Source organism: Pinus tabuliformis, chromosome 2_1 (assembly GCF_031772625.1).
Source record: "Pinus tabuliformis cultivar Carrire ecotype Pingquan chromosome 2_1, CPIR1, whole genome shotgun sequence".
In the NCBI taxonomy this organism is placed as follows: domain Eukaryota; kingdom Viridiplantae; phylum Streptophyta; class Pinopsida; order Pinales; family Pinaceae; genus Pinus; species Pinus tabuliformis.
In genome coordinates, this window is record NC_142299.1 from 154,880,588 (window position 1) to 154,888,920 (window position 8,333).

Genomic DNA, 8,333 nt, shown 5'->3' on the forward strand with positions numbered 1-8,333 from the left:
ACACCACCTTTACAGGTTTTCCTGGAGATTTAGATCTCCCTCTAGATTTAGATCTCCCACTCGATGACTTATTTTTGTTTCTATTCTGGGACTGTCCTCATATAGACAAGGCATCACCATTCTGGCTCTCCATATTTTTCCGTCTCATCTCCTCTGTCAGCAAGGCTGAGACTATTTCATCAAACTGCAAAGCAGTTGCATTGCTACCAATTGCAATAACCAGACTATCCCATGAATCTGGTGGAGAACACAACAAACTGATGCACTTATCTTCATCTAAAATTTTAATATTAGCAGATGCTAACTGACTTACCACAATATTAAATGTGTTCAGATGCTCTATCACCGAGTCTCCATCTTTCATCCTCAAGTTATACAACTTTTTCCGCAGGAACAGTTTATTCACCAGAGACTTAGATTGGTACAAAGTCCCTAACTTGTCCCACAAAGCCTTCGCTGTAGCTTCCCCTGATACATTCAGCAATAGTGAATCTGAGACACACAATCGTATTGTGCTCTTTGCTTTTCGATCCAAATTCTTCCATTCTTCATCGGTCACTCCCGTTGGTTTAGTACCTGGATCTACCGTGATCCACTAATCTTTATCCACCAACAGATCCTCCATCTTGAGTTTCCACAACTCAAAACTCTGACCATTGAACTTCTCGATATCTATCTTTCCGCTGCTTGCCATCTTCTTTCACCACCAGAATTGATCTCGCAGATCTCCCACTGAAGAGGGTCTACCATAGGCCCGAGCGAAACCCCTCAGCAACAAAGGCGTCCCCTTGAAGCCAAAACAACTCTGATACCAAATGTAGGTTTTAACCCTATACAGAAATTACCAGCATACGAATTCTAAAACATAGAAAATAAACAATGCTAGAGCATAACACATAAAACACATATACACAGAGATTTCCCCTGGATCCCAAAACCAGGACTACCAGCTTGATTTTTCATTATTTTCCTTTCAATGCTACAATACATATTTATACATGCCGAAGCATCCAATACCATGGACTGAAAACCATCGCGTCCAAAACCATGGACTGAAAACCATAGGTAGGTTTTCCCAACCTAATATAGGGTCCAAAAAAAAATTTCTCGGGGCACTGCCCCGGACCCCATAGAGGGGGGCTACCTGGCCCCCTCAAACCCCTCGAACAAGGGGGGATGCTGCCCCCCCTATCACCCCCCTGCTACGCAATCGGCCAACGAAGGGGGGGATCCGCCCCCCCTCTAATCCCCCAGTTCACTACATGGGTTAGTCGTGGAAAGAATATAACACAACCCAACAAACTTATCTTGTATTAATCCTTTGTTCATATATAATCCCAACTCCGCCCTGCGCACTCAGCTACAGGGGTCCGCGCACACAGCTGCGAACTCTACCTAGCCTATACCCACTCATCTGCTGAGCCTCTTACTACTACTACAACCCAAGACTCGGACTTACAGACTCAGAGCTAATTCATCCTCCAAAAACCCATATCACTTCTCGAAGCTAAGACTCCCTTTACACTTAGAGCCTCGCTCTATTTATACAATCCCATGGTCCGCGAACCATGGGTAGGCTGACACACTCTACATTAAATTACATTATCTTAGGGCAGACAACCCTTGACTCTCATGCTCCGCATCCACATTTCACGGGGTCTTTACATTATACTTGACCAAAATCCGGGCTTTAGGCCCTAAAAAACATACTATGGGGGGATCCGCTGCCCAACAACCCCCCAACACAATCATCATGACTTGTCCTGAGTCACTCTACTGGCGCAACGATATTTGCACGAAGTTCATCCAGGAGGTCACGTGCAACTTGGGTATCTGCAACAAACTGTTCGGCTATCTACTATATCTACTGCATCCGAATCTCTAAAATTTCGAAAACAGGGTCACCTTCCTGTCCAATCGTAGAAAATGCCTGCATTTGTGCCAACTTCCCCTTAATGGTAGCTATAATAGTGAACAGTTCATCGATCCAAGGTTGGATGCGTTCGTTGAGCATGGCTGTCTTGGTGCGCAACATCTAATTGGTCCTTCAGTGCTCTTGCCTGCTGTAGTTGGGCAAGTCATTGAGTAAGGGCAACCATCTGCACAGTACCCTGCACACTATCGTACTCCTACTGTAACTCGCACATCTTGGCCTCTAGGGGTTGCATATTTGGGTCTTCCTACAGGTGCATAAGCGTGGTGAGTGCTTGCTCCAACAGCCCGGTGCAATCCTGTGTTGCCTGGCTAATTCGCTCCAACCCTATTTGGATAGCGCAGGCACGCTGCTATCTGACTTCTGGGGGTGTGGAGGGCTGTGGCTTCAATCGGAGCTCAGCGATTTGCAGGTTCAACTCCAACTAAAATTTCACTGCCTCGTCCTGGGCCTTGCGGACTCTAGCCATCAGTTGGTGAATCTTGTCTGCTGTTGGGAGTACCGCCGGTATGGCCAACTCCGGTATGCTGCTACAGGCCTCCTCCATGGCCTGTTCCAATCCCCGGGTCTGTGCAACCAGGTCGTCGCACTGTAGGCTAAGTTGTTCTATATTTAGCTTCTGCTCGCTCAAGACCTGGAGGGCATGGCCCTCCCAGGCGCGGAGCTCAGCAGTTACCCCATCCTGTAGCTAGTATAGGGTTTCCCTGGGAAGGGTGGCCAAATTCAACCCCCAGCCCCTCATTTTGCTTTCCGTGGCCTTGTCACCCTCGGCTGTTGCTAAGACTGCACCTTCTGGTAACACAAAAGTGTTCATTGTGTGGACGCACAACATCTACTCGGCTTCGGATGTACCATCTGCAAGGTGTGGTGTCATCATTCTTGGGGGTCGCACCTGTAATGCTTGCAACTGCACTCTGAGTGCCCCCAACATAGTTGTCTGCTCCGTCATTAATTTTTCAAAAGCATCCTTAGTGGCATTGCAAACTGTTTCGCCAATGTCAACAAGGTCTCCCTCGGAGGCCTTTGTCTTTTTCCACGGGGTTGGCTTCTCATGGACGCGCGGCCTCTTGAGTTGATTTGATTCCGGTGCAGGGTTTGTGCGTTCCTCTGTCTGGTCTTCCCCTGTATGTCCTACTCCATGGACATTTCCTTGCCTTCCTCGGGCTCTCTGGTTAGCGCGGTTGTGGTCTCTACTATCTATGTTGTCGCTGCTACCTCAGTTGCCTTCAGTTGCGTGTCCACTTCTTGTTCTTGGTGCCTTCTTTCAGCTTTCAGCCAGTTGTGCAATGCGCAGCTTGGTGTCCTTCTTTCGTTGTTGCACTGCGATCTTCTCCATTGCTGCCAAGTCTAGGGCATGCCACTTCTAAGGCCATGACTCCATTACCACGAAGATTGTGTCATCCGTGGTGATGAATGGGATCTTCACCCATTTGCATGCGAGATCCTTGCGTGCTCAGATATACAAATTATGCATATCCACCTTCAATTCTGCGACACTTTGTAAGCTGTTATGGACTGTCGGGGATAAACATGGCCTGTGGTTGATCCATGTTCGAATGCTCACGTCCAGAACACCCAGAACACCTTTATCTTGCAAATCCTCATTGCATCTTTCGTAGCCCAAAGCAAGGTGTACCTCACGGCTTTGGGTAGGTCCCTCTCAACAGTGGGAAACTGGTTGTCCTCCGGCAGCTCCCCTGCAACCAATAGGATGGATAAGAGAAACCATACATAGTGGAAGGCCTTACCTTGCTCTTAGGCCTCCCTACAATTTGTCAAAAACTCGTCGCAGAGAAACTGCGCCCACTTGAACTGGACCCCCTCTGCGCATTGCTCTGCCAACACAACTACAAATGTTGGCACTTCATCTATGTGACATTTCCTCATTAGCTTGCCGGCCAGCAGCTAGATGGCTACGCGCACCCCTTGGGCCTTGATGCTCGCTATTACGTACCCTCACTTTCTCTTTTCTAGCTTATATTTGGCCTTCATAGCTTCTGCCAGGGCCAAGTCATTTCTTTTTCCTACTATGGTTGCGGGGTCATCTCCTTTGATGGGTAGTCGAGAAATCCGGTGAATTAGATCGGCTGTGATGGGAATCGGCTCCTCCAGCCATAGATACCCATCATGCACCAGGCACAATAGCTGTCGGATGACGAAAATGGTGATGGGTACGCGGTGGTAGTGGGGTATCCATCGCAGATGGAGTAACCCAACCCTCTCCACACTGCGTAACCATTTTTGCTTCAGTAATTTCTCTGCGACTAACTGTGGGAACTTCTCACTGTCCATGAGGCCCCAATCTTTGAACTTCATATTAGGTACCCGCCCTAATGGTAGACCTTCAAACCTTATTTCATCAGGAAGGAGCGGGGTCTGGAGCGCACTCTTCGTGGCCTCCAGGTCCTTCGGTATCTTGGATTTCCCCTTCCACAGGGGGATGTAGGGGGGTAACTTTATCACAGAAGGCACTTGGGAGACATTCTCCACCTCATTGTCCTGCACCTCAATTTGGGTGATCAGAGCTTGCAAGTCTTCCTCCTCCTCCTCTATTTCAAGGGTGATGGCTTTTCCCTTCTCTGACATTTGATAATTTACTAAACCGTGGGTTCCGTGGTGATACACGGACTAGTTTCATTGTTTGCTTGTCTTTCTGTGGTCGCAGTGTGTGTGGTGACTTTGGAACTTCTAGTGCAGTTGTCACCTCTCTAGGCTCCTCCTGGACCATACGGGGCTCTAGGGTAACTTCTGCGAATCGCACTCTTGTTCTTGCAGTTGTTATCGTGTCTTCAGTTGAGGGTGGTAAGCGTACGCGGTGCTCAGTGCACTGTACTTGCTCAATTCTCAAACAACCAAGTGTTGCCCTGTGGCTAGCCCTGGTGGTTTTATAGCATCTTTTGAATTTGAATTTGACCCTTCCCCCACTTCTAAGTCATCAATGTCTTTTAGACGGCATATCGTCCCAAATCTAGCTCTTAATTCGTGTCTTAATTGCCTGCTGCCCGCTCCTTTTTGCCTTAAATTAGACCTATTGTCATGAACAGTGATACCAACGGTCACCTCCCAGCCTACTCTCATAGCAGCGTAGCTCCCTATGCGTGGCCACGACCCCTGTGACATACCAATCCTGCGCGCAACCTCCTTGTCGCGCAGCTCCCATACAAACTATTTTATAGTCCCGAGTTCTCTTTCAACTGCTTACAGCGCTGAGACTATGCTTCATACAGATAGTTAGGTTGTCACACCCATGATGTGAGGCTTCAAGTCACCTTTCAACCTAGTCTGTAGGCCTTCCTTAGCTACCCTTTCACCAGCAAGCACATTGCGTTCTTCCTTAAATGGTGTGCTCCCTTGGTTACTTTGTCTAATAAGGTGCGGTCGTAGCCATGGTAGCAGAGCCAGAAGTTATCGACGACAATATTCTAATGCGGTGGTATGGCTGCTCGTATCTTGTCATGCCCTTCCATCATTGTGACATGGTTGCACGATTTCAATTTCCATTTTTACTGATTTCTGTGTCTATTAACACACTTTTCTGCTTCAATCGTACCCAAGCTTCCTCAAGTTCGCAAAGGTTCAAGTTCCCTCGCTAAATGACTTCCTATAACTGCATAATTCCTTTACCCAGGTCCTCGGTACTATCCTAACTATAGGAGCTATGGTATGGGGATTCTTCTATACTCTTATGGTTTCATCTCCTCTCATCAGCGTTGGGATCACTTCTATGCTCTGGTTTTTTCTCATGGTCCTATAGGCCCATCCAACCGCTGGTACGCACAATTCCCAGTCAGTTCGTCTCGCCTAGTGAACTTTGTTCATGATTCCGCATAACTTTTTGAATGCTCCGACGTGGAATTTTTTTCACTTTTCCTGCTGCCACGTTTGGTTCTGATTTTCGATCCTTAGTCTGGGATGTGCTTGCATAGCACATGTTTGCACCCATCAACACAAGTGGGCGCGCAAGCTGCTTCATCCTAGCTGCCTGACTCTCATTCGACGCTAGGGACTTCCAAACCGTAAGCGCATTTGTCTTCTACATTCACGCTAGTTTCCAATAGTCTTCTGATGTGTACTCCACCATCGTGTAGGTGTTGTGCGCAGCGCCCATTCCAGCGCATCATACCGCTGCTGTTCTGGTACTGTGCTTTCAAATTTGTCCAGGAATTCATCCACTGCTGTTACTCCATCATATGTCGGCATTTCCCTTGCCTCTTTTGTCACGCAACGCAGGGATCTAATCATCATGTTACAATTCAACGTTGTCACTTCATGCAACTGGTTCTGCCAGCGTTCTACTTCTTCGTTTGAATCTGAAGTACAGGAACTGTCTCGCTCTGATGAGATTCTCCCATCTGCAGTCGGGTTCACCTAATCCTATTCTTGCATTGTTATTTGGTAAATATAATCCAACTCATTGTCACTTTCATTGTCGCGTACTGGTTTGGTGTAGCGCACTCCTTCGGCTGGGTCTAGAGGAACTACTATGCATACAGACTTTTTCTTGAATATCATCTTCCAATTCATTAGATTGATGACTCCATTCATATCTGTGTAGATCATCTTTTCGATTCATCACATTAGTTTTCTTTAGATCTACGTTTCGAACCAGCAATGGTGGTTCATCTTCAGGATGTGAAAGAATGATGAAAACTAATCTTTATTTATTTTAATAAATAGTTATGAGATGCTTTGCCGACATATATTTCAATCATAAACTAATATGTTATTGTTCTAATTATCTTTTTTTTTTCATTTGTTTTAATTATGTTTTATTGCCTTAATTATATTAATGTAGATTTGTTTATTCCTAGCAACGCGAGATAAGGATTGTTGTCATCGAAAATCTCTATTACTTCAAAGTCCGTCTGTGTGCTCGCGCCATTGATATCAATTATTACCCCTTGCAATCTCCCCATGGGAAAAATACTCTGTTGGTTCGCCATTCATAATTGAATAGGGGACCACTGTAACGCGGACTTGCCCATGCGTTCCCATGTCTGCTTTGGTAACACATTCATGTCCGAACCCAAGTCTAGGATTACCGGATCCATTTCATACTCGCCAATCTGCGCTGTCAATCTAATTTCCCTCCCAGTGCACAATGCATGCTTTCCCAGTTTCTGGACTATGCGCAGTTCCCCTGACCTTGCGCACTTAGTTGTCAATTCCTGTAGTCATTTAACTGCCTTATTGTCGCGCAACAGTTTCATGCATGTCTTCGAAAAGGTAGTTAGCATAGAAGGATCCATCCCTGTCTCTGGTTGATCCTTACTACCTAAAGTGGAGGCCGTTGCAAATCTCTACTTAGCTTCCATGAACGTCTTCTTTTCACATTCTAAATCAAACCCAAGTTCCTTTGTAGGGGCCTTACGAACCCATGTATCTTCCTCGGGATGCTTCCCCTTATCCTCCCCTATGGTCATGCCACTTCTGAGCACCATATTCACATTTGGGTCTTCTTCGCATGGTTCAGACCTCATCATTCCAATATTTTGAGTCGGAGTAGGTTGAATTACTCCTTTCTCACACATCTGTGTGATCAACGTAGGACAATCTACTACTTCATGATCCAACTGAGCACAGTATGAACAAGATACTCTTTTCGGGTTGGTGAAATAGCGGGCGTAGTGCCCTATTCCTCCGTAATTGTAACAAATTAACTGTCCGCAGCCCCTTCCTGGTCTCTTTCCTCCTCGACCTCGACCTCGACCCTGAAATCCAGAATGCACTATCCCTGTAGCTGGGTCGAGACCTCATGTTTCTATCTGCATTCTACATGTAGGGGTCCACTCCATCATTAACTCGTAATTGCGACAAGTACGCTCGTCATGCCCACCGATCTACAAAAATTACAAAACAGTTGTTGGGGAGTCTGTGTATACTTCTGCAACAAATGACAATTATTCGTCGTGTGCTTTCCTCCTATATGATAGATTGCACATCATAGCGCGGGTGCTGCACTTGGCCCTACCTATGCCTATGGTCTCAATGGAATTGGTCCCCCTCCTACCAAGTAGTTTGCAAATACTGGATAGTGGCCTTTGTCATGGCCGTGGCCTTTGCATTTTATGCACCACACTTCTTCGCTCGCCTCTGGCCATGGCGCCCTATCCTACTTCAAACTCTGCATCTCCAAGCATAGATTCTATAGTTGCATGTGGATTTGTTAGACACCCAACCTCGGATCCTATATCGATGTTTCATGTAACCTCATCGCCATTTCCAATGCTTCGGCTTGGGTTGAAAGCTTTTGCTGTGACAACGCCATCCTCAGGTGTGTTGTCAAAGACGCCACAAACCATGCATGGTGTTGCACATCTGTTAGCGTCATATTAACCTAACGGATCGTACTCTTCAGCCTCTGATCTAGATCCTAGGGGTTCTCACCTGGAAGCATCAC